The sequence below is a fragment of the Pygoscelis adeliae genome, unplaced genomic scaffold, assembly GCF_000699105.1.
Source record: "Pygoscelis adeliae isolate BGI_AS28 unplaced genomic scaffold, ASM69910v1 Scaffold1, whole genome shotgun sequence".
NCBI lineage: Eukaryota > Metazoa > Chordata > Aves > Sphenisciformes > Spheniscidae > Pygoscelis > Pygoscelis adeliae.
In genome coordinates this window covers 3,952,012-3,978,248 of record NW_008824051.1, presented here as the reverse complement: position 1 = coordinate 3,978,248, position 26,237 = coordinate 3,952,012, and the positions used below count along the sequence as shown (strand labels likewise).

The 26,237-nt window shown below is 43.3% G+C and overlaps 1 long non-coding RNA gene across 1 annotated transcript in view; it reads right to left on the bottom strand.

Moving 5' to 3' along the window:
- Positions 1–2,597: 2,597 nt before the first annotated feature.
- Positions 2,598–26,237, bottom strand: part of LOC103925011 — a 29,422-nt gene continuing 5,782 nt past the window's right edge. Inside the window, exons 2-3 of the long non-coding RNA XR_664011.1 lie at positions 5,042–5,129; positions 2,598–4,186 (exon numbers count right to left, since the gene is read on the bottom strand). This is a non-coding gene — a long non-coding RNA (uncharacterized LOC103925011). The remainder of the gene's footprint in view (positions 4,187–5,041; positions 5,130–26,237) is intronic.

Below are 26,237 nucleotides of genomic sequence, written 5' to 3'. Positions count from 1 at the left end.
CCCGTCACCCCTGCGCGCCCGGCGGGGCTTCGCTGTGTGACTCGGCGAGGCAGAGGCCGGTCTCCGGCCTCGGGCGCTGAGCATCCCCGCGCGTTCCGACCCTCCCGTTCTCTTCGGGCGGGGCACGACCCGACGCCGGGAATCCTGTGGTTTAGGGGAAGGGCTTCAGCAGTCAGGGCTCTTACGGACTGTAGTTTTGGTCAGAAGACCAAGACGCAGTGACCGCATCACTTGCCAGCAAAGGCGAGCTTTCAGAGCCCATCTTCCCGAGTTCTCCGAGGAGCGCCCTGAAAAACGTTGGTCTTGCACCGCTACTCTAAGGAACCGCTATCCAGAGAAGCGGTGGGGATTCACTGTTTCTGGATACAAAGTCCCTAGCGAGTGACTCGGGTAACGCATCCCTAAGCTGTGGCTGTAATTCCTTCTGTATTTCCCTTTCCTCCTTTTTAATTAGGAAATACTTGCTTATTGCAACTGGAGCCTAGAGTTTGAGCACTATAAACGTACCTGGAACCCAAGGCCAAATAGAAGTACTCTAGCTGCAAGCAAAACAATCGCATTTAAAAAAAACCAAGCAAAACAAAAAACATACCTTGAGTCTCTCATAGTCCATTCCTGGCCACCACTTCTGCTACTGTGGCTACCGCAGAAGCCTTTCTTATGGTATGGTAGTGTCTCCTAGCTTGCCCTGCTTTTAAAGAGCTACTGTCCTGCCCTTAACTGCTTTATGTGTTTCAGGTGACTTAATTCTTTAATGAATCTGAAATTCTTAAACTTCTTCTGATTGAAGTATTACCTAAGTCTGAGCGATGTACTGTGTGCAATATGTACAAGCCACTGCTGTTCCAGTGTGTTTGCTCTGAACCTACGGATGTATTCCAGAGGAAAACTTCCACCTTTTGAAATACCTCAGAATTTTCCTGTGGAAAAACGACATTGGTATCCGTGCTTCCAGATGTACTGCTGCATGCTCAGGTGTGTTGTTTTCACAGCCCTTGTACGCAGCCACCTGAAGAACCTGGAGTGATGAATTAAACAGAAGCTCTCCAGTTGAGTGCTTTCATGGGGTTTTAGGTTATTGTTATTTAGCACTTAATTTCCCACCATCTTCAGAGAGAGGTGTTCAAAGCCAGAGCTTTCAAAGTGAATGTAGTTTTCCATTTGCGTTGAAGACACCACATCTTCACTGTAGACATACAAGAAAAAAACGGACTTACCATACCCTTTTCCTCATTTGAACGATCTTATACTTTGTAGTGTGCTGTTTTTCACAGCACACTAGAAAACCCTCAGTGTTCTTCCATCATCCTACGAGGGTAGATCCCCATAAGCCGTCCTCATGCCAGAATTGGCTTGAGGTGTTATCTGCCCAGAGCTCTTCTCTGGCTGCTTGCTGCTGCAGGGCTGCTGGAGGTAGCCAGCATTGTGTCTTCCCTCACACAGAAGGGGTCAGTAAGGAATGACAGCAGATAGCGCTTCCTTTCTAAAGGCAGGTGTATAGGGCTCCCAGTCCCTGCTGGCTTGAAAGCTTGAGAGTTGAATCTGGACTTTGCAGCCATGTTGGTTGTGTTGTCACCAAGTGGCTGGACCAGCCCCAAATGGTTTTAATTCTATTTTTGTTTTTTTAACAGGCGGAGATTTTTTTTTTAACCTTGTTTTCCGTTTGATGAGCTGATTTCAGCGGTACTTTCTGTCTGTCTGTACCACTGTTCCTCCTGATCGTCTGTTGCAAAAGTAGCAAAACAAACAAACTACAAATTAAATCCTTCCATGTGGCGTTGTCACAGGCTGGTGAAAAGCATTGTTTTGGAGATGCATCCCAAACTCTGTATGCAAAGCATAGCACTTAGTCCATACATAAATGAACCATTCTTTTAATGAAGCTGCTAATATCCTATGCATTTTGCTAGAAAATATACTCCGAGATAATATACCCAACTAGAATATAGCTATTTACAATCTCAGTCATATCCTGTCGTATATCACATAGCCCACACACAAAGGGAAACAGGAGGAATACAAATCTACTGGCAGGAATAGTCAGGGTAAAAAGAGATCTCGTGTCACTGTCACACTTCAGCCATCTCAATGAACTGAGCAACACTTGTAAAATAAATAATATTTGCAGTGGTGTGATGTATTCACATCTAGGATCTGAGCCTGTTCCCAGTGAAGTAAATGGCAAAATTCCCATCAATTCCTGTAGTCCAGATTTATAACACGTTAAAATGATGTTTCACAGGCTTGCTGTATATTTTGCCTGCTTAGGTGCAGAGTGTGACTGTGTTTATGTGGTAATGGAAGTTCTCTATTTTTCAGTCCCTGAGTTCATTCCTCGTCTGTTTTGCACATAGTTGTCATTTATGAGTAGACTCTGCAGTGCAATTGCAATAAAGGGTCAGAAGCCACCGGAATAGACAAGAAAATGGGCAGCACCGATAAACCAAGTGATCCACTGCTTGGAGACCGGTGCATCTGAGGTGTTCATTAATGCCCAGTACCTCAAACCAGTGATATCCAAATAGAACTTGCGCTCCAATGCAGGCTACTAAATACTCGGGGAGTTTCTCAGCATCTGAAAGCCTCTACTTTTTTTAGTTAAATTATCTTTCCTATGTTATGGAAGTCATCTATGAGGGTGAAATCTGAAAATTTTAAACATCCAGTGTATTTTTCCTTTATACTATTTATGTTTTGCAGTAGTACTCTATTTGGACAGGAGAAGTAACACTTTCTCTTTGTTTATAGTCAGTTTATTTTTTTCAGTTGGTTAATTTTCAGGGTTTTATGTAGTAACCCAGAACTGCAGGTTTTAAGATGCGTTGTAAACTGGGTTTTAATTACTCTTTGCATATATGTTACAAAAGACTCATAGGAAATTTTTCATACCCTGGGGATATGTTAACTTTTGCCTTGCCAAAACTTAAAATTCAGACCAAATACAACCTAAAAAAGCTTGATTAGCCCGTCTACATGTAATCTGTTTTGCAGAACAGCCTTGAAATTACATGCTGCTTCCATTCACTGTGATAGACGCAACCACTTGGAGATGTCCTGGTTCAGAATTTTCCGTGGTCCGATGCGGTCTTCCTCATCTGTGTCTGACAGGGCTGCAGGGTTGAGCTGTAATGAAGGTGTCCCTAGCTCAGGTTCATAAAAGGAGCAGATAGTATGAAAGGGAGAAGAGGGAGCTGGTGTTCTCCGTGAGTGCTGTAGCAAAAGCCATCGTGCCGTTGGCTACCAGCGTTCCAGCTCTGCCACAGGCACCCTGCGCCACAGACACTGTAACCTCTAGTTTGGCTTAGGGCTTCTGGAGCAGTCTCTGAGGCCTTGGGGCCAAATCATGCCGTGACAAGCTCTGGAGAATGGAAGACGATGACACCAGCAGAGATAAATGGTGGTGTATCCTCTCTTTTTCAGTTCCCACAGGATTGAGCAGTGTGCACCTCCAGCCGGTACGTGCTGCAGATGGCAACTGAGAGAAGGGGCTGGCCATGCCCTTTAGCTGGCAGACTGTGTTCTCTTGGAGCTGCCGTGTGCCAGTCAGCGTGGGAGAAGATCTGGCTCCCTGTCATTCCCTGAGCTGATACATGGGAATCTTGCCCTCCTTCCTATCCGTTTTTCCTTCCCTCGACATCACATGTGTGGGAGGGGGGGGAAGCAAAGGGGGAGAACTTGAGGGAAATGTGAGAAGTGAGTGGAATTATCTGAAAGTATGAGGTATTCTCTAAGATTAATCCCTCCTGTCAGGAAGGGGGCGGACTTCTGGATCACAGCCTGAATTATACACGTATACTATTTTTATGCAGGGAGTAATTGAAATACGTAGCATAAAATTATGTTAGTGCAAGGTAGGAGAGCAGCCACCCATAAGCCATGAAATAGCCGGTGGAGGAGATCATGAGTGACAGCCTCTCACAGGCAGCTAGAGAAAGAAGGGATGATTCCCAGCCCGCTGAACTTTGTTCTTCTGCGGTGTACAGCTCTCCTGTTCCTGGGCGTGTCAGCTCTGTATCACGAGTCTTCTGCCATCTGTTTATTCTGCTTCAGTCTTGATAGAGTTCAAGGGCTAGACCTTCAGCTATGTAGATACGGCTTTAATGCTCGATTTATAGAAGCCAAGCATCTGCAGAAGGCTCTCATTAGAAGCCACAGCTCTCTTCAGCAGAATGAGCTCTCCAAAGAGCTGAATAGAAATACAGAACACAACACTCAGGAAAGTTGCAGGGATGAGATCTGCATAAAATTATCAATACCCATTTTATTTTTGTTGTTGGAATGGTAAATAGATGCCTCAAGCAAACATCCATCGCCTTCATTATTGAAACAAAGAATTTCAAGGAAAAAACACATTTTCTTATCTACAGTAGGACAAATATTGCAGAAAAGAAATCGGGGCTTTTAAACATCTGTGCATTAAAATCTCAAACTTGCTTTGGCATTTATTATCCTTTTTAATCATATTTATTTTCCTATGGACATGCAAATCAATGAATCTGGGTGATTTACAAGCTTGTTTGTGGAACACAAAGGTTTTTCAAAGTGTTTGTATGAATTTGTGTTTGTGAACTTCACTGCCGGAATTCTTTAGCTAATGTTGCCTTTCAGCCTGTGATGTATAGATCACTAGTAGTCTGCAGAAATGCGCTATTTGTTCATGAGAGCATAATTAAACAAAGCAAACCTATTGTCAGTACACTTCACGCTGTTGGGTTTTGTATTTTTGCGCTGAAAAGATCAAGAAGTTCTTTATGGTAATTTCTTCATCTACTTGCGCAAGGTGGGAAAGGCGACCTGTGATAAAATGTGTGTGTCCAGGTTACTGCTCCATTGCTGGTAGCAGTGGTATCAGCGGTATCAGCTGTGCTGTAGATATTCCTCATGGTGAGGTAAAGTTGGCCACAAGAACAACTGAATCTGCAGGTTTCTACTCCTGTAGGTCCTGTTCTTGTCAGTATGGAGAAGGCTATTGATTTCCTCTTTTTTTTTAAAAAAAAAAAACAGATTTAAGTGAGAGAGAGAAGTGTCTTATATAACTTACTTGGCTGATCATATTGAACAGTCACTCAACGATCTTGCCAGCACAGGGTAGTCTGGAATATTTTTGTGCCATGAAGTGTCTGGACCATCTAGAATGACAAACAAGCTTGGAAAACTCAAAACTGATTCGCAGATAATTTGTGATCAGAATAAATGCCAAATTATTTCAAGTTTGTAGCTCCTCGGTTGAGACAACTCCAGCCTATGTACCTGATCAGTAAAAAAACAACAGGGTTTTATCTCTGCTGAGGGATTTAGTGTGGCCCCTTAGTTTTAATCCAGTATCCCATGGCACAACCTGCTGTATTTTAGGAAGAAAGCTGCTTTCTGCTTTGTGGCTGTATTTTATTAGCCCATATGTTAGCCCATAATATATTCTTCTTCTTCCTCCCTTTCCTGTATTTTACACTGGATCCCTTTCTTGAGTTTATCTGCTTAGCCATAATGGTCACATATGTACTTGCCGCCTTACTCACCATCCTCCCACGGCCCCTGCTTTACAAACGCAGTTATGGGCATACACAGCAAGAGCACAGCAACGCCTTGTTCTTGCCTACAGTCTCTGTCACAGTCCGAGTACTTAGTACTGTTTATGTCCTTTGGTCAGTTTTTGCTCTTCACTCCTTGTAGTTGGTACAAGTCAGCTGTTGAGCTCTACTTGTGTTTATAACAACTTTTTGGTTCATTTCACTGTCAAGCTGTGTACTAACCTAGTGCTGCTACTTTCGAATTGCTGTCAGTGCCAGACCAACTTAAATGCAAACAAGTTTCTCTCCCCTCCCTCATGCCTTCTGTTTCCATCAAAACAGAAGACAAAAGAAATGGCCAGTGACGTTTTTGTTCACTGGTTTTTGTTCACTGCTGTTGTTGAAGCAGTTCTGTGGAAGTATTCATTACTTAATGAACACGTAAGGAGACAGGGTTTGCTCGGCATCTTGCAGTCTTGTTTGTTATTTAATGCAGTTTGGACAGATGTACTTGAAGATTAAGAGCGAAGGTAGGAGCAGACAGCAGAGAAGAGCTGCTAAATGGCCAAGTAAACCAACTGAATTTTAAGGAGTCTGGAAAGCTGTTCCAGACGAAGGGTGTGACGTGGAGAAAAACAGAGAATCAAGCCCAGAAGGAGAAAAGTACATTCGCAGAGATTTGGTGAGAAGGCCAAAGAACTGGAACTTCTTGCAGCAAGAGAGGAAAGGAGTGAAAGGATTTGAAGATGGAAGTAACTTGGATGAGGAGAGTGCTTTTGACTGGTGAATTTTGGCTAGTCTGGATTGCAGGATGGAGGTGAATTTTTCACCTGCTCTGAAAAAGTGGGTGTCAGAGAGATTTACAAACTCTGATAAAGCACCATTGCCTGCAGCAGCTCACTGCCATTTTGTCTCTGTTCCACCATGAAAAGAGTTTTGAGAGTTAGTGGAGCTGTTCAGGATAGTCAAGGGAGGAGTGGGAAGCAGAAACTAGGTTTCTCAGGCTCTTTCTTACCCATCAAATTGCATGCAGCACCCTGTACACAAACACACCCGTAGGTGGCAGCAGCTGGCATAAAGCAGAAAGGTAAATTTTAGAATCTGTATACAATTTTGAATTTTGTGGAGAAACAAGTGATTGGATGGTAAGGGGATTCTAAAATAGTCCATAAATTTGTAAAAGAGCCTGGAGTTTGCAGTGGATTTATGAAAACTGTCATTCAGAGGTAACCTGGAAAGGAGGAAAGGAAAAGAGCTTTCTTCTAATTTTCTATGAGATATAAAGTCAATCTGGCATATAACATTCTTTCTTCTGTTTTTGGACTTGTCTTCATTTAAGAGCTTTACAACCTTAAAGTTACACAGTTGCAGCACTACAGTGGATGTATATGGACTTGGTTGTAGCACTGGTCAATAAAGATAGAACAGAGTATTGCAGTTGTAAAGGACCTACAATGATTACCTAGTCCAACTGCCTGACCAGTTCGGGGCTGACCAAAAGCTAAAGCATGTTGTTAAGGGCATTGTCCAAATGCCTCTTAAACACTGACAGGCTCGGGGCATCGACCACCTCTCTAGGAAGCCTGTTCCAGTGTTTGACACCCTCTCTGTACAGAAGTGTTTCCGAATGTCCAGTCTGAACCTCCCCTGGCACAGCTTTGAACCATTCCCACGCGCCCTTTCACTGGATACCAGGGAGAAGAGATCAGCACCTCCCTCTCCACTTCCCCTCCTCGGGAAGCTGTAGAGAGCAACGAGGTCGCCCCTCAGACTCCTTTTCTCCAAACTAGACAAACCCAGAGTCCTCAGCCACTCTTTATCGGACGTGCCTTCCAGCCCATATCTGGAAGAAGGTAAACCAGTTTAGAGTGTTGTACCTATGTCCAGTAGTTGGGATTTTGCTAGTATAAAGGTTCTGACATCTGGCAAACCTTACTGGCAATTAAAAACATTATCTGTGCCTTACACAACTTCTGCTGGAAGTTACTGCTCCAGCAGCAAAAGGAACAGAAGGGAATGCCTACCTGTGCTGCAGCTACTCCAGTTCACAGTCCAATATCTTATTTGAAACTGCAGTTAGAGCTCATTTGCCTTTCAGATACTGGTCTGTGAACTGGAGCAGTTGTGCTGTGATGCACGTGTAAGGAAGCTGGTGTGGCAGCAGTATGGAAGCAGAGAGCCGGAGCCAGCATCACACAGCAACCTTAGACATCACTGAACAGAAGTCAGACCCAGGACATGACATCAGCGTGGGCCCAGTGTCACATAAGAACGAAAAGTTTGTGTTGACCGAGCTTGCTTTAGAGATTCCAGGAACGTGAAAGCTGGGTTTCCCTGGTTCTGCTGAAGATTGGGAGCTTTTTCATTAAGTGAAGGAGTTCATCCCTCTTCCTTTTCGCACTCTTCCCAGGGTTTTTGAGCGTTTATGTTAACTAGAAGCCCCAAAATGAAAATACTGCAAGAGCTTCAGAAAAATCACGTGCCATTCTACCTAGTTATATTTCACTTGTTGATTTCTGATAAGTTTCCTAGGTTTCATTGTGTGTAGAATCAAGGAAAAAATAAGTAGATGGAACTTGAATATTTAAAATACTCATTTCCACAGATTGTTTTCTCTCCATCTTACCACTTATAAGCTGCTTTCACCCTCCTTCCTCCAGCAATGTAGTCCTTATTATAAAGGCAGTTCAAAGCTCAGTTTTTCCGTTCCAAGGGAGTTAGAGGCCAAACAATTTCTCTCTAACTACTTGACAGCCCCTCAAAAGGCCTAGCAGTGCAATCCTGACTCTCACAATATTTGGTGTTTCCTTAGAACCCTGTCCCCTGAGGCTCTTGATTAGATGAGAATCTCTGCTTTCAAGAAAAGAAAAAAATGTAACTCTAATGGCTTTGGAGCAGGATTTGAAGATAGGATCCTGTCTCAAAAATAAAAAGGGGGGTGATGGTGGGGAGAAAGAATGAATTACATTTTTTTTAAATCTTCAGTTTTGGAGAACCTAATTCATGATTTTTCAGTACTGAAGGATGGCAATGTTATACGGAGCTTTTGAATTAAAAAAGTAGAGATATTGCTAACTAATTCACAACTCTGCCAGACTAGACAAAACCATGGACACTCATGTCTTTGAGCATATCATCACGAAATACCCAGACTAGTAAATATAAATGAGATGGTTGATGAAAGCTGATTGGTAATACACTAACTTTAATTAAAAGTTCCAGTATAAGCATACCCAAAGGATATGCCCAGAGTAAAGTTCGAATTCATAAGTTTTCATCAATGCACATTTAACTTTATCTCTAAAGACCAAAATCAGAACTAAGACTGATCGCGTTCACTGCAGGGGTTCGCCCTGTACTGCGTTTCTAACTTCAGTGATAATGCTTACATAAGGACTGTGCAGGGGACTAAGGCTGCCATCTTTGGGAATATGAATTTAAACGTATCATGGGTAATTATCCAGCATCTCACCAGCTTGTCATTTATCTAGGCTGAGCTCTCAGCTTGCCACAAACATTGATGAATATCCACACAAAACTTAGAAATGCTCCGAGTTTGTGGATAATCATTTTGGTTCAGTTATAACACAAGCAAGTTTGTAAAGAACACAAAGGCTAAATGGTCAAATTAATATTGAGATTGCGTTGGAAAAAATTTCAATTGAACCAAATAAGAATGTTGTTTTAAAAAAGTGTACATTGTACACTTTTAGCTGAGTGTTATAAGCCCTTGAAGAACTGAGGTTTTAATGGAGATTAATAAACTAAATTATACTGAGCCATTGTTAGAAGTTTACTATGTTAAAAAGTTGAGTCATTTTACAAAGTACGAATCATAATATTTCTATGAAAATATTTTACCTGAAATAAAACAAGCCCAATGATCACATTAGTATCACACTGTCCAGCTGAAACAATTTTGTTGTTTTAAGTTTAAAATAATGTATTTATTTGTATGCATATATCTATTACATATGCCAATATGGTGACGTGAGATCTTGGGTTTAAATGATTTCTTCCTTATGTAAGAAAACCATTTGTTGTATCTGTTTTTTAAGTGCATTCATAAAAGAATGGATCTTAGATTTCATAAATAAGTTTTGTTAATTTGCTATTTTTAAAATACTTGCAAGACCTTTTCTGTTGCCATGACAATTTGATTTCCATAAACATGATTTTTTTTGTGTGTGAAGATCCAACATTGTATTTGTTATGCTGTGTTGGGGAAAGGAGATGGCAACTTGACACCATAGAAATCACTATGCAGAGAGGCCCATAAAGCCAGACCTCTTTCACTGACAGTGGTCAGGACTAGGTTCTTTATAGTAAGATAAAATAAGCTCTTGGATCAAGGTTTATGTATTTCTATTCCCTGTAAATGAAAATATTTTTTTTCATGTCTTCTTGCAAACACTGTTTTGGAGTCAGGAAGCTTTAAGTTTCCTTTCCACTGAAAATTGGTTCCAAGAATCTGAAGACTAAATTCTAGCTAAAAGGACGGCTGGATCTCCTTGGGTCTACATACACAAAGCAGCTGTGAGGGCATACAACTCCCATTGCCCTGCAACCCACTCTGGAGTTTCTGTCCTAGTGGGAGGGGTTCACAAAGGATTTAGGACTGTGAGAAAGGACTGGTCACGAATCGAGACACTTGTGAGGTGTAGCCAGAGGAAAATCCCTTTCTAGCTGTGGGATTGGCATGGTTCCCCATACCTTCCTTCTGGCTTTGTGAAATTATTGCAATGAATCAGGCCTGTTTCTGAACTCGTTTGCACCAGACTGGTTATCAAGTAATCCGTTGAAAGAGTAGGTACATTGGTTTTGATGTAGTTAGACAATTTAGTTAGTGTGGATTCTCTGGATTGGGCCATTAAATTACCTCTCTTGATCTATTTAATCGTGAAAGCATTGCCAAATCTTCCTGTTTGTATTGCAAGGATGATAATGTTTTTTGCTCTGTGTCTCTGTTCTTTAGCTCTGCACCTGACAAACTGATCAATACCAGAGAAGGCTTAGCAGGGGTTTTAGAAAACAAATACTGTATTTTTTAAAAAACAGTATCTTAGACTCAGCATCACGAGACTTTTTTTCCTCCTACTGAAATTTCATTGTGGCTACAGAGAGCTGGTGAGATGGTTCCTTGTCTCATGTAGAAGAGAGAACAGAGCACAGGAACTACAATCATTGGCAATTGTGAGTACAAAAATGCTCTCGTTTTCTCTTTTAAAAGCCAGAAGGTAATTTTATACATTGACTTGCACCCGAGTGCTTATTTCACTCAGTCCTTTGCTCCTCCCACACATCCCACAAAAACAACATTGAAATGGATTCTCCTGGCACTCCTTTGAAGCTGACTCCCTGAGGTGATCTAACTTTCATCTTATTTACATTGGTCAGCTGTACATGGTGACCTGATTTTTGTGCCTTGAGAGCTAGCCCCTTACATCGTATACTGCCACAGAAGGCTAATATTCTTTTACACCCATGCTGCAGAGGTGTAGATAGCTGCACAAGTGCAAGGCAGAGCTTGAACCAAGCCATGAGTGTGGATAGTAGAATGGGGAGGACTCTGTGTCCAGCCATCAGCCATTCCATGTCACCAACCCATCTTGATCCAAATAACTCCTTACGCACAAGGGTGCCAACATGCAAATCCTCATTTCCATCAGAGTTAAGCCTCAGTATTCCCACTTTGGATGGTAGATTCAAGGTAACATAGTTAAAAGTAGGATCTGTCTCCTTGTGTGGTGTGCAGCTGATACTTAGAAGAAACCTGTGGTGGAGCCAGGAATGGAATTTAGACCGAGCATTAGTTCCCAGGAACCACTCTTGCTCAGCAATTACACAGTAAATCCTTCTTTTACTGAAGCTGTGATGAATAAATGGTAACAGTCCACTCTTAGTACTATCGACACAAGGGATAAAAGAGTTTTCTTCTGTGTATTAGCTAAAATATGGTATACATGGTGCAATTGAAAATCTGGCCCGTGTGTGTATATGTTCTGCTCTCACATCAGTGCTTTCAATTCACTAGATGTTCCTTCAGTGCTCATTAACGCTCTGTGTGCCAAGGCAGAACTGGACAGAGAGGATGTCCCCTTTCTAGTTGCTCTGTGGACCCCAGGTCACATTGTTTGGAGCAACAGTCATTTGAACCAGTGCAAAACAGGTACAAAAATGTTCCCATTTCAAGCTAAACCCACTTGGCAGAACTGAGAATCCACAACATGCAAAGCAATGTGGTGTTGAGCCACTAGAACCAGTTTGCTTCACCTCTGCTCACCATTTTTGCTTCTTGTAACATTGAGCTGGCCCCTTGAGGTTGCTCCTATGAGTAAGTATTACTCACTGTAAAGAGGTGCAGAACTGAGCTCTTACATTGCACTTAAAACCAGAGAAGATACTTCCTAAATTGCAGTACTAGGTAGGACACCCATCGAGAACTGTATTTCCCAAATTACCTGGCAACCAAAGCTAAAAATCTGAGGCTGTTGGATCACAAAACTTAATCTGCTTTCTCCCTTACAAACATGGTTTTGTTTTAAATATTTATGACACTTCATCGTATACTAGTAAATGTTCTTTAGTATATTTTGTAAAAGGAATGATACCTAAATGACATGAGACCTTATTCTAGTGACTGTGATTTAAGTCTTTCCCGAGAAGTCCACTATTTACTGGTACGAGAAGTGCTGAGTAGGTAGTCAAGCAGGGTTTTACCGCATTATTTCTGTAGCACTGTGAAGTGCAGACTACACTCAAGTCCTGTTATGATATAGAACTATGAAGGAAGAGTTATGCCACACGCTTAGACTGTTTACAGTCTGAATGGAGAAGTCAGAGGAAATAACCTGCTGAAGATTGTCCGGGAAGTTGGTGGCAGAACTGGCAAAAGAATCTACATGGACTTCTTGCAATTCAGTGCCTCAAATCCCACAGCCATACTTTAGTTTCCATTAATTTCTTCCAAGGAAACTGTTTTTAATGAACTACCCCCATCACTTTTGGACTTTGTGTTCGTCAGGAAGCAAGGTCTTGTCTTGCCAGGGTGTGCCATGCATTAGTGAAAACGCAATAAATATGTAGGAGGGACAAGGCAGTTTGTAGTTCGGATGTGCTGGTTACTCCCTGACGTGATCCTATGATCTGCTTTATGCCTGTGAAAGCTACACACTATCTTGTACACACGAGGGGGACTTCAGCATGTTTTAGTTAGTACATGGCAAAAAACCAAATCAAAACCCAAAGTCAAGCAAGCACAGCTGCACCCTAGAGTTGTCATTTGAAAGAACACTGATTTGTACTGTGCTTTATAGTTTAGTATTAACAGATATTTGCAGTAAGTAGGTTCCACTGTATTCTTGTTTACACCACAGTTGTGTGCAAAATGGGGCCTTACTATGACCTTAAGATGTACTATTTTAAAATATTTATACAGCTATGTAGGTGACCGTGGCGCTGTACAGACAATGGAAAAAGAATGGGTCCTATCCCAGAAGGTTGTGACAGAAATGTAACCCCAAGAGTCAGATCAGCGTTAAAAGAAATCTTAATAAAAACACACAATACAGTGTAATGAAAAGAAAAGTATTTCCTTGAGTTGTATGTTTAAAGGCAGAGTTTTAAAGGCACAGTTGGGACTTGTTTCTTAGCAACAGGGCTCATCTGAGCCATGCAAACACTGTCATGTTGGAAAAAGATATCCTCAAGAAGAAAGGCGATATGAAAGGAGCTAGAAACATCAAATTTAGATGTCTTGCTGCTGTTGCAGGAGCATTCCATCAGCATTGCAAAGCCTTCAGGCAACGACCAAGGTCATTTTGACAAACTAATGATCAGAACGAAGAACTCACCTTTACTTCTCTTTCTCAACAGGGAAGAATGGCAAAAATAACATTTAAAAATATGTACATTGGTATTACAGGGGTACTGTAAACCATAGTTTAGGTCCCGTCTTCCCTCTGTATCCATAATAACATGGCTGTATTCTACACTGAGGGCACAAGAGTCCCACAGAACGAAGTCCTTGCTCTGTTGTACCTCATAGTGTATCCAGTATTAGATGTTTCAGAGGAAGATTTGAAATGAACAGAGTTGAATGCAATAACCTGCCTGGAGCAAAAGCTCCTCCTAAAGGAGTTGATTAGCTAGCTGATAGAGCAAAGCAGGAGATAATTTTTATTAGTATTATTTAGTCAAAATAACTTAATGGCAAATGTTCTTTTTATTGGACGTATTAGATGGGATTCATCTACCTGTGCATCTGAGTTGGTTGCCGTTATAATCTGTGGGGAGGAATTAGGCACTACCAGTGTGTGACTCATCTCTTCTCTAAAATAGGTTAAGTGAATCACACTCTCTGGGCTCCTCCATCTCCTTTTTTTTTTTTTTTTTTGTTTTTTGACTGCAAAGGGTGACTGGCTCAGATCAAGGTACCTCCCTTGCAGATATCTGAAGTTAGGTCAGATGAAAGCTACCCATTAACTGGTTTGCAAAATAAGGCATTTGTTTTAATAGTTTCAAAATACATCATGCATTGCCCACACATCTTTCTTGATCTCGTCTTGTCCTTACAAGAACTCATAAGTAGGTCTGACTTCCATGCTGTTTCCTAATGCATATATGTCGTGGTTTAACCTCAGTCGGCAACTGAGCACCACACAGCCGCTCGCTCACTCCCCGCCCCCCAGTGGGATGGGGGAGAGAATTGGAAGAGCACAAGTGAGAAAAACTCCTGGGTTGAGATAAAAACAGTTTAATAATTGAAATAAAATAATAATAGCAATACTACTAATAATGTAGTAATAATAATAATACACAAAGCAAGTGATGCACAGTGCAATTGCTCCCCACCGATGCCCAGCCAGTCCCCGAGCAGCAGCCCCCCCGGCCAGCTTTCCCCAGTTTATGTACTGAGCATGGCGTCACATGGTATGGAACGTCCCTTTGGCCAGTTGGGGTCAGCTGTCCTGGCTGTGCCCCCTCCCAGCTTCTTGTGCACCTGCAGCCTTCTCAGCCCGTAGAGCATGGGAAGCTGAAAAGCCTTTGACTAGCGTAAGCACTGCTTAGCAACAACTAAAACATCGGTGTGTTATCAACATTATTCTCATCCTAAATCCAAAACACAGCACTGTACCAGCTACTAGGAAGGAAATTAACTCTATCCCTGCCGAAACCAGGACAATATACATCTACCATGTCTCATGTAATTTGTATATTTTTGAAGCTTAGACCTCCTATCTTTCACGAGTCCTCAACGTAAAAACCTTTAATTTCTGTAATTACTATCATTGCCCTTCCCCGTAGCTCTTTGCTAGCTCTTTTCCAAAGTGCATGTGTATTGGGTGTTGGTGGCAAGGTTTTGGCAGCAGAGCGCTGCAGGGAAGGGGGGGACACGTCTGTGGGAACAGCTGAAACCTGTGGAGAGCCCATGCTGGAACAGGTACTCCTGACAGGAACTGCAACTTGCGGAGAGCCCATGCTAGAGCAGATTTGTCCCAAAGGACTGCAGCCCGTGGAATGATCAACACCAGACCAGGGGGAAAGCATCAGGAGGAAGGAGTGGCAGAGAGGAACTGCTCTGAACTGACCATAACCATGCCACCCGTTCCCCATCCATCCTGCACTGCTCAGATCAGGGTGGAGGTAGAGGAATAGGGAATGTAAGAGTAAAGTTGAACCTGGGGCAGGAGGAAAATAAGGGGAGAAGGTGGTGTTTTAATTTGTCTGTTTCTCACTATCCAAACCTATTTTAATTGGCAATAAATTGATTTTCCCCAAGTCGTCTGTTTTGCCTTTGACTGTAATTGGTAAATGATCTCACTGTCTTTATCTCAACCCACAAACTCTTTCATCTTATTTTCTTCCTCTGTCCTGCGGAGGGGAGTGAGAGAGCGGCTGGGTGGGTGTCTGGCAGCCAGCTAAGGTCAACCCACCACAGCACGTCACTGATTTCTGTAATGCCATTATAACCTTTTCCATAGCATCCCTCCTCTAGTACAGTCTAAAATCTTGTTAGCTTTGCTGACTGTGGAACACCTTGAGCACATGTTGTTGCTACACTGCTTATGGTGATATTTAGATCCCTTCCTTGAAGGGTGTGCTGGATGTTCACAATGTTCTTTATATACCATAGATAATGCATAAAGGAAAGTACGAGAGAGGTCCTTGCATGCTCCATATCAGTAGCGTTGAGAGGTGCTATATCCATTAATGGGGCTGACAGATGAGCTCAGATGAACCTTGGGAACTGGCTGCTGCCTCTCCTCGCTTCACCCCAGCCAACCAGGATGATGCCTGGCAGTAATCTCCGTTTGTGATGACTGATGTAGAAAGGTTTCCCTTCTCACTCTTCTTCTGACTTCTATGGCATTGACAACTCCATCAGAAACTTGATTGTGGCAGCTTAAGCAGTTACAGCTGAAGTAACAGTGTCTGTTCCATGCCCTAGCTGGAGATACACCACCTCACATCAAGATATGTCAGATGAAAACTTCTGTTAGTACCTTAGTGCAAAGCCATGGTTAAAGTAAGCTAAGTTTAAGCTTAGGAAAGCTTTGGTAAGACTTTGCACTGAATCTGCTGCGGCACAGATACACGTTCCCTTCTGTTGACTCGGATATGGGCTTATAACCTATACTAAAAAGAGATTAATAGCCTGGCAGCTGGTCCTCTTCAGCCTGTAAGTCCTCGTATAGTTGCACAGCATAAGCACTCGATAGCATGGTATTGGACCAGTTCTGCTCTCTTCAAGTCACAAAAAACTCAGCACATATCATTAGCACTGCTTAAACAGGAAGAAATATTAACTATTTCTTATAAGAAATAATAATTATTTCCTAACACAGGAAAGAGACTTCAGACAAACGTTCTTTAATACCCTGCAGTATCTTCATTTTCTGGTACATACTCATAATCCTAATCTGTGTGTTTTACTTTCATTATAGCCAAAAGCCTTGGAGGGCAGTGAGGCTAAATTAGGAAAGCCAGAATTTGAGCGAGTAACCTGACAGCTCTTTCAGTATGGCCTCAGGCATGATTTAGCTTGGAATTCATTGATTTCAGTGGGAATTAGGTGCCTAAGTGTTTTCAAAAGTCCATGCTTTAGCTTCTTTGCCTACCTTTTGTTCTTCAACAGAAGGAAGAGAATGCTAGCATACATTATTACTCAGACATGCACTGGGGTATCATTAGTACTTATAAAATGCTAAGATAAAGAGAACTAGATGAAGTGCTGCTATTGGTCAGTATGGATATTAGGAGAGAAGTGACAGTATGTTCAAAACAGAAAAAGTAGAAAAATATATGCAGAGTTATTTGCATATGTTAAAAAAATATTGAAGGATTATAAATAGTTTAGGGCCAGACATTTGAGAAGGGTAAGAACTATGTTCATGTTCTCTTCCTGCTGCGCAGTTTGGCTCAGCTGTTAATCTTCACTAACTGGAAAATAAAAAGCACTTTTCCAATAGACTTGTATTGCCTTAATCCCAGATCTAGAAACGTGATGTTTCACGTGGATCACGTGCATGGCGCAGACTCTACCTGTCTTGCATCACTTGCCATTCAGCTAGCAATGATGAGACAACTTTCCTACAGCACCAGCCAGATTCTGCTTTGTACAGCCAGCCAACACGTCAGCAAATGCACCAGCACCTTCTACTGATACTCCTTTCTTCCTTAAGGTATTCTGTGATTTAGGGACTTCCTAACCCACAAGTTGTAATTGCATCCCTGTGTTGTAGTGGCCTTTGACTGACCTTTCTTCTATGTGTATTTTGACCAGTATTAGTTCAATTAGTAGTGAGGGGAGTTGATGACACCGTCTTACTCCATCCAATCCTCTTCCCACTCTCATCCCACCCCAAATCTGGTCTTGCTTTCTCTCAGGTGGCCAAAAAGAGCAGCTATTTCCATGTGATCCACAGCTACTAGAACATGCATTGGCTTGAAACATCCTGCTGCCAGCCGTACCATCTCTCAGGTGAGGCATGGAAGGTCTGGTGGGCTTTGTGCAAAGCTCATTCTAGTTCCCAAACATTCAGCCAAAAGACCAAACAATCCTGATGGCAGCTCATGTTTGCCTAGTTCCCTCCAAGAGCAGAGACTGGGGAGCTTAAGCAGTGATACTCGTTCCAACTCTGCAGGAACAGGCTGGCTTTGAGGCTTTTCCTGGAAAGGGTGGGGTGATCTGAGTGTTGGGCCCAAAACACTTGGGTCTTCTGCAACAGTTGAGAAGAGTACAGAGCAAGTTGCAAAGGCAAATGCAAAGATTTCTAAAGAGTCCTGGGCTGCCTCTGGTTTCTTGCAGGGGAATACAGTAGGAACTGCCAGGGGAGCTCTGCAGCCTTGAGCTCACTCTATGCTTAGTGATCCTTCACGAATCATGCATTTAGGCTAGTTTGCTCCACCTACACACCAGGCCCTCCCATGATTCTGATTTTGCTCAGCCCAGACACAAGCACCCAGCGCTTTTACTGTGTACAGAAATTCCTTTTCTACATGAGGAGTATTTTCTGGGTGAGAACTAAGGCAGTCTGCATGACCCTTAGGAATTTCTCATGAAGCAGTTCGATCCTGTATTGGGTTTGTGTGGTAAGGTTTTGATAGCAAGGGGGCTACAGGGGTGGCTTCTATGAGAAGCTGCTTGAAGTTTCCCCTGTGTCCGATAGAGCCAATGCCAGCCGGCTCCAAGACAGACCCGCTGCTGACCAAGGCCAGGCCAATCAGCAACGGTGGTAGCGCCTCTCAGATAACATATTTAAGAAGGAAGAAAAGAAAAAAAACCAACCCTGTGCAATTGCACAGAAGCGAGGAGTGAGAATATGTGAGAGAAACAACTCTGCAGACACCAAGGTCAGGGAAGAAGGAGGGGGAGGAGGTGCTCCAGGCACTGGAGCAGAGATTCCCCTGCAGCCCACGGAGGTCCACAGTGGAGCAGATATGCACCTGCAACCCATGGAAGGCCCCATGCTGGAGCAGGTGGATGCCCGAAGGGGGCTGTGACCCTGTGGGCAGCCTGTGAGAGGAGCCCATGCTGGAGCAGGTTTGCTGGCAGGACTTGTGGCCTCGTGGGGGACCCACTGGAACGGTCTGTTCCTGAAGGACTGCACCCCATGGAAGGGACCCACGCTGGAGCAGTTTGTGAAGAACTGCAACCCATGGGAAGGACTCGCGTTGGAGAAGTTTGTGGAGAACTGTCTATCACAGGAGGGACCCCACGCTGGAGCAGGGGAAGAGTGTGAAGAGTCCTCCCCCTGAGGAGGAGGAAGCAGCAGAAACAACGTGTGATGAACTGACCACAACCCCCATTCCCCGTCCCCCTGCGCTGCTCAGGGCGGGAGAAGGTGGAGAAAATCGGGAGTGAAGTTGAGCCCAGGAAGAAGGGAGGGGTGGGGGGGAAGGTGTTTTAAGATTTGGTTTTGTTTCTCATTACCCTATTCCGGTTTGATTCGCAATAAGTTAAACTAATTTCCCCAAGTTGAGTCTGTTTTGCCCATGACAGTAATTGGTGAATGATCTCTCCCTGTCCTTATCTCAACCCACGAGCCTTTTGTTATATTTTCTCTCCCCTGTCCAGCTGAGGAGGGGAGTGATGGAGTGGCTTTGGTGGGCACCTGGCATCCCAGCCAGGGTCAGCCCACTATATATCTGTGGATCTTGAACCTAAACTTCCCTTCTCTCCTGCTGTCTTGTGTGCCAACTTGCCATTGCCTTTCCCTGCAAGGAGCTGCCATAGGACATCAGTTCCATTTGTAGAGCACAGTGTAATCATTACAGACTTGAGATCCTACAGTAGGCCCGTCTGCTTAGATTATTGCAGTGCCCTAATTGCCCTAGTATCTGAGATAGAGACATGTGGTTTGCTGTGGATCGCTCTGACGTCCCAGAGTGTCGGTGGTCCTGTTCCAATCTGTCTCCAAGGAAAGTTTAATAAGATGCAGCTGCTTTGTGATGTGGTCCTAATGCATTGACGTCTTTGGATTTTGCATGGAACAGACATTTTTCTCCAGAAAATACTAATTGTAAAATTTAAGGTAATTTTTCATAACTGCATCTGGTTAAACAAATGTTCCTTTGAATGACAATAACAGGCTTCTGCTATCAGATTGTTCTGCGTAGCACAGTAAGCTAAAAATACATGCTTATTTTTTTTGTTTCAGGCACAATAAAAGATGGCAGAAAAGCTCTAATGTGTCAGATTGTTGCTTTTGTGCAATACTGTACTCGAAATCTTATTTTGTAAAATGTGAGGGAAGGAAAAATGCTACATTTTTATCACAAAAATGAAAGAAAAATGAATTATTTTAGCTAGAAATGCGGGGTTATTTAATGCTTAAATGTAGGAAGCTATAATGACTATAGAAATACACTTCAGGCACCTGTAGGGATTAGTATAGAAGAGTAAGGAATTCCTAAGCAGGAAGAGAATGTTGTGGTATGTAGCAGTATAGCAACGGTCCACTCTTTCGGAGAGCACACAGTAACCCATGCTTTAAGGGGGAGCGGGGGGTGGAAAGCAGCATGGCCTCCCCACAGTTTGTGTTGGTGAACAGCTGTCTCTCTGCCACTACTTACTGACTTTGGGCAGGAGAAAGTATAGCCTTCTGTCATTTTGGTGGTTAGAACTGCAGATACCTACATGCGTAAGAAAAGTACCTGACCTATTAATTAGTCTTAAAAAATAAAATTAAAAAAATAAAAATCACACAAGAGTGATTTAACTGATTTAGCCTTTGTAAATTCCTAATGTGGACGGGGACATTTGTTAAGCACAGAAATAAATCATTACAACAAGTTACCTTGTGTCACACAGGAACTACAACAGATCGCTAATTCAAGGGTAGGGGTTTTGTGTTTCAGGGTGTATATAGATGATACCAGCAACAGGTGTTCATCAGCTCCAAACGTAAAGTCTTAGAGTGGAAAGTGTTTGATATGGTCTGTGAAGGATAACTGTGGCTGGAGAGTAGGCTATAGTGATTAAAGTGAATGTAAGAAAATAAAAACATTGAACTTGTTGATGCAAGAGAGAAAAAGGAATAGTATTTCAGGTGACCTGAACGCATGGGAAAAGGAGAGGGAGGACTTAAATATGTAATTCTCCTCCTTTTCTCTTCATTTGCGAGCCTGATTGATGGGAAGGTGGTTGGTGGTGCCATCAGTGAGAAACATTCACCACACAGGGAAACGGTGTTTGGCTTTGCCATCGTTGAGTTAAGACAAGAGGACATTCAAGCAGAGATACTGGACAGACTGGGCAGGACATAGGAGAAGCATCCTAAAGAGATGCAGGAGTTTGAGTCACTGGATAGAGATGGCACATGAAGGCTCACGTGTGGATGAAGTTTAAAGAAGGCATGGCATGGAGGGAACAGAAAACAGGGGGAAGGGAATTGCAGAGTCTCAGTCTGTGCCTCTGCGAGATAGGAAGAGAAAGATGGTAACGTAGAGTGAGGGTTGTTGAGGACATGGGAGGAGAAAGGCAGATGGTGAGATGTTGGAGAGCCCCTAATGTACTCCAGAGCTAGGAACCAGAAATACTGCAGATGGAGCAGAGGTCCTGACACTCACCCAGACTCTTTGCAGACCTTAGTGAGACCGGTTTCAGCAGAGGGGATGGAAGCCTCATTTGTAAAAGAAGAAAAAATTGAGGTAACGTTGCAACATTTACAAGGCAAAGGGGGGGAGGAAAGTGGTTAGGGTAGCTGGAGGGACAAGCGGAGCTGCACGACTGACAACTCTGCTGAGGTAGGAGACTTATAAGAGGCCTTTTTCTGTAGTGGGGTAAGGTGTAGTTCTCACCTTAGTTTCAGCTGTGCAATCCCATAAACTGAAATCACATCATAGTGTGAATGCTGATACAATGAATCCAGACCAGAAATGAGCTTAAGCCACAATCAGCTATTAGAAGCTGCAGGGTTACAGGAGCTGGATAACTAGTCTCCCAGCTGTACAGCTTCAGGGCACAAGGTGAGCCTGGAGAGCCTGCCAGGATCACCAGGCACCATGGTCCTGCTCAGCAAGGAGAGCTGCTGTACAGAGCAGAGCCTGTTCCTCGTACAGCACAACAGACTTGCTAAAAAGTTAGGGAAGTACGTGTATGCATATCAGATCGATTTTCTACAATTTCTAATTCTGCTCGAATTTCATGGATGCATATTTATGTTAGCCCTGTTCAAGTTCACATTTGGATTTGATTCATCAGCCTCACACAGAGGAGCAGGCATATAATGTTTGCCATGGCCTGTTACTATTATTTAAAAGAGCTGTCTTTCTGCTGTTTGCACTTCTGAATTGCTGCCAAGATCAGGTTAGACCTGACGAGCCAAATTAATCCCCAGTGTAACTCTGTGTCAGTCAATGGATTTATGTCAGAGATGAATCTGGGCCCAATATAGATGTATTTTTTGGCAGTAGGAAAACACCACTGACACAGGAATGAATAAAGGTCAGATGGATGGTCCCTCAGCTGAGCCTGCCCTTTCAAGGAGTGTTTTCCCCTCTATGCCCACCCCTTCTTTCCAAGGAGATGCGTTCCTCTGCTTTCCCTGCTGCTTGCTCTGGAGTCCTGAACTGGGGGAGCCATGCAAAGTGCAAATGGCAGTCTTCGGTGGGTTGGAGGTTATGGAGCTTTTTGAGCTGCTCCAAAGACCCACAGGCTCTTGAGAGAGACAGTACATAACGCCAGTTCCCGAGAAGCTATGGCAGGAATAGCTCTGGGGCTATTCAAGAATGGCAGTATGATCTCTTTGGGATGAAGAATCTTCTGGGGTTCATAGGTTGCCTACCACAAGGAGGTCCTGGCCCTGGCTGGCACGCAAATGTGAATTCCCTTTCCTCTGCAGGACTGGTACCCCCCAAAAAACCAGCCCTGTTTAGAAAACACCATGGAAAACTGGGTAAGAACTGACCATAGTGAATTCCAGTTTGTCAAACTGGAGGACATACAGAAGCAGAGAAACAACATCTTTGTTTAGGTTGTGAAGTCTTGTGTTGCAACGTCAGTGCTGGGTGTCAGGGTTGGTCCCCTGCCTCCAGTCTGATGGCTTCTCAGTAAGGCAGGAAAAGACATTTAAAAGTCTGAATCTCATCTCAGCTGTACCCTTTAACATTTAGGTAAGTTGCTTCCAACTGTCTTGCATAGGAGAGTTGAACCATGTTACTGTTATCCCTAATCTTATTGTAACTTATTTAACATGAGAATTATAGAAAAGAATGACAGGCAGGATGAAGCTATAATAATTTCCAGTTTTTCTTTGTATAACACTTTCCCTGGTACAGCTCACTCCATATAAATCTTCTCTGACCTGTGAAGAATGGTGTCCTTGAATCATTGTATAACAGAGCTATTACTTTTCATATTTCAATCAGAATAATTACGTGCTATATTGTGATGTTGGGAACTCTGTTCTTTGTGATATCTACAAACAAATGCATATGCATTTTTATCTAATGCTGACCAGTAGCTAGATGGCAGATATTGGAAATTATTTGGTAAAGGGAAAATTTGTCCTGTAACAGAAATAAGTGTAAATCGGATGCTATTTCCTGCAAATTGGGAATGCAAGAACTTCTAGAGATGGTGGTGTGCAGGGGGCATTCAGATGAAGAGACCACATCTAAAATCCTGCAAGCACACTTACATGGCTGTGCAGAGGCCCAGGCCTTGCTGGACACGTCTTGGCTGGCCGAGAGGCATTAATTGTTTGTGGATAACCCAGCTCCTGAACAGAGCCCAGTATTCATCTGTTTCTGACCTGCTCAAGTAAGCTGTGGAGTTTCCTTCAGCTTTGCTTTCAGACAAAAGAGGACTAGACCCTGCAGAAATGATTTTATCCAAGTCAATATTTCTTTTACATTTAAAGAAAGATCACACTTCTACAAAAAGCGATATTTCCCCTTAGTACAAAGGCATCTCCCCTCAGAGGCTGGCTGAGCTGTTTGATATGAGCATGCATGCACTCAGAGCGGCAACATCAAACGGGGGTGGTCCGTTGACTTGAAGTTCACCTGTTTTGGCATGAGCAGCAACTCACAAGCATGCTCTCTGCTCGGGTGTACTGATTGCTATAAGAGTAATTGCACCTGATGTTTAAGAACCAGAACGGCTCTTCAAAAATAAACTGAAAAATCACAAAGTGCTCTGTGTTCAAGAGCTGTTAGTCATGTAATGGCAAGTGGACATGGCCCTGGGAAAAGAAACTGAGATAGATCAGCTAAACCTTGCATAGAGTAGGTAAAGTTACTGAAATATTGTAGAATAGCTGAGGTTGGAAGAGACTTCCGGAGGTCATCTAGTCCTTCCTCAAAGTGGGTTAAACTACAGCAGGTTGCTCAGGGCCTTGTCCAGAATGTCATGGGATACCTGCTGACACAGATACAGTGCAGTAGCGTATATAATCTCCACATTTTCTCCACCCTAGTAAGAAATCTTCCTTTTAGAAAACTATGCTTGCTGGGCTGAATTCATTTGTCTTGGCTGGTGCTCACATTCACAGAATCTGTAAAGCCATGGGTCACTCCAGCCTGCGCTATTTATGGAGCCTGCACTGGGGTGATGTCAGGCATAAAGTACCACAGCTCATTTCTCTGCTGCCAACAAAGACTTGCTTTTGTTGGTCTGCCTGGGGCCTTTACGTGGGGAGCTGAAAAAGTTCTGGAAGACTCCAGACCCTCTCCCCATCCTCCCTGTAGGAGAAAGACTGTAGACAGCGGGTCACTTGGGCAGTGCACTTCACCTCTACAATTACAGCGCCTGCCCTCCTCACCAAAGAGAGCGTGGGTTGGCTGCAGCCCAGCTCTTGTGTGGATCCTTGTCCTTCTCATCCCGCGCTGCTCTTCTACAGAATTGGTAGTGTTTGAATCTGCTTTCATCTAAGAAAGATTAGTGCTTTTGTGAAAACTGTCCTATAAAAGCAAGACCTGGCCATTATTTGACTTAGGGTAGTACTGAACAGAACAGTGATACAGCCCCACATGTTAAGTGCATGAGAGAGAGTAATTTCCTCGGACAAGGACTATCCAAATAGAAAAGACACTTGAAAGTAGTGGTGTTAATATCTTAATTATGTTACTCCAGCACTACAAGAATAAAGCTACCGGTTCAGAGTTATTTAGCAAGCGGCAGTAAAGCCAGGACTGAATTTTGGTCACCCAAATCATATTCCGGACTCCTGGGTGCAACACTGCACCTCCGGGCTATGGAGTGCAACTCTACTGTGTTCCCTTTAAGTCCCTGCTTGAAACATTTTGGCTCATAAAATGCCTGCACTGAGTTTTCTGGTTAAAAAAAGGTCTTTTTACTAGTCTCTGCACACTTATCACTGCGGATCTCTGAACATTTATGTCACAGATTTGTTTTACATTCCTATACTACTTAAAAGATAGCTTGTACTTTGGGGTGCTTTTGGAGGCTGGCGCACTTTATTACACTTCCATTTCAGCTGTCTTGGTCTGTAGCAAAGACTCTAATTGCTCTGCACCCCCACCTAACTTTCTAAAAAGATTAATCCTGCCTTATGTCTCGGTAGTCCCTAATTAACATAATTTGTCTTCACAGTTAAGGACTCCAGGGTATCGCAGCAAGCTCAGCTTCAGCGCTCAGTGAATCTTGGAAGTAGTTAATCTATCCTTCCATAAGCAGAGCAAATGCAGTTTGGTAGCTTCAAAGGGCTAAATTAGTTGCAAGGCAGTGATCAGAAAGACAGACGAGGAGGCAATGCAGCTGCAGACCTTGACTTGAACTGTGGCTCCTTGGCTGAATGCAGACAGACAAGGCAGGAGAAAGAGACCCTTATGCTGCCCTTAGCTTGCTGCTTTCCTTATGCTGAATTAGAGCACCCTGACACGGGCACTAATGGCACTTAATTAACCTGTGAGAGGGCAGAGGCAGGAAAACAAGTGAGCATTTGATCTGGCTTCACCCAGTAGAACACCAAGTGCCCTTCTGAGCCCTTTCCGCTAGCGTGGAAGTTGAGACTGTAGGGTCAGGCCAGCCGCCTCCTGCTCTGTGCCCAACAAGACAGAGCTTTCCCTGGTACAGACAATTAAGAATAAACTTCAGTTCATCACTGTATAATTGGCTAGAGCCTTTGTGAAAGCTCTTGAGGATCCATGGCCTTTTCCTCATTATTTTTCCACTGTTACGCAGCTCTTATTTCCAGGGGCCTTTAGGAACTGGCGGTACCAGAAAACCAAAAAGCTTTCCTTACAGGTTTCATGGCCACTCTGAAATAAGGAGTCTCTCTGGAGATTCAGCTCTTGAAGCTTCTAGGTTTATAAAGTTTGGATGAAAAGCCACATCCAAATTATTTCAAAATCAATACCATAAAATGGAATGGCTTCAAATTTGTTTCTGGATGTAATATCAAGAAAACAGAAAATTGATTTCTGGAGGTGCTTGAGAATCGTGAATTAAGATCAGAGCCTTAGAAATAAGAGATATTCTAGTGGCAGGTTGTTTCTGTCTCCTTGGTTCCTCTGTCACTTGGATCCCAAGCTCCTACAGCGGGTGGGTGCAGAGCAGCCTGGGACTAGGAGAGCCATGGCAAAGCATCCAAGCTGGTGTTCTTGGGTAGCTGGTGGGAGGAGAGGGGAGTGCGAGGTGGAATAAGCACCTGGTTTAATAGTAGACAGCATAAATACAGAAAGTTCTGCGTGGCAAGAGACAGCAGAGAGAAACCAGCAAGTAGAGCTGTTTCCATGAAACAGAGCTTTTAAGTTGCTGAT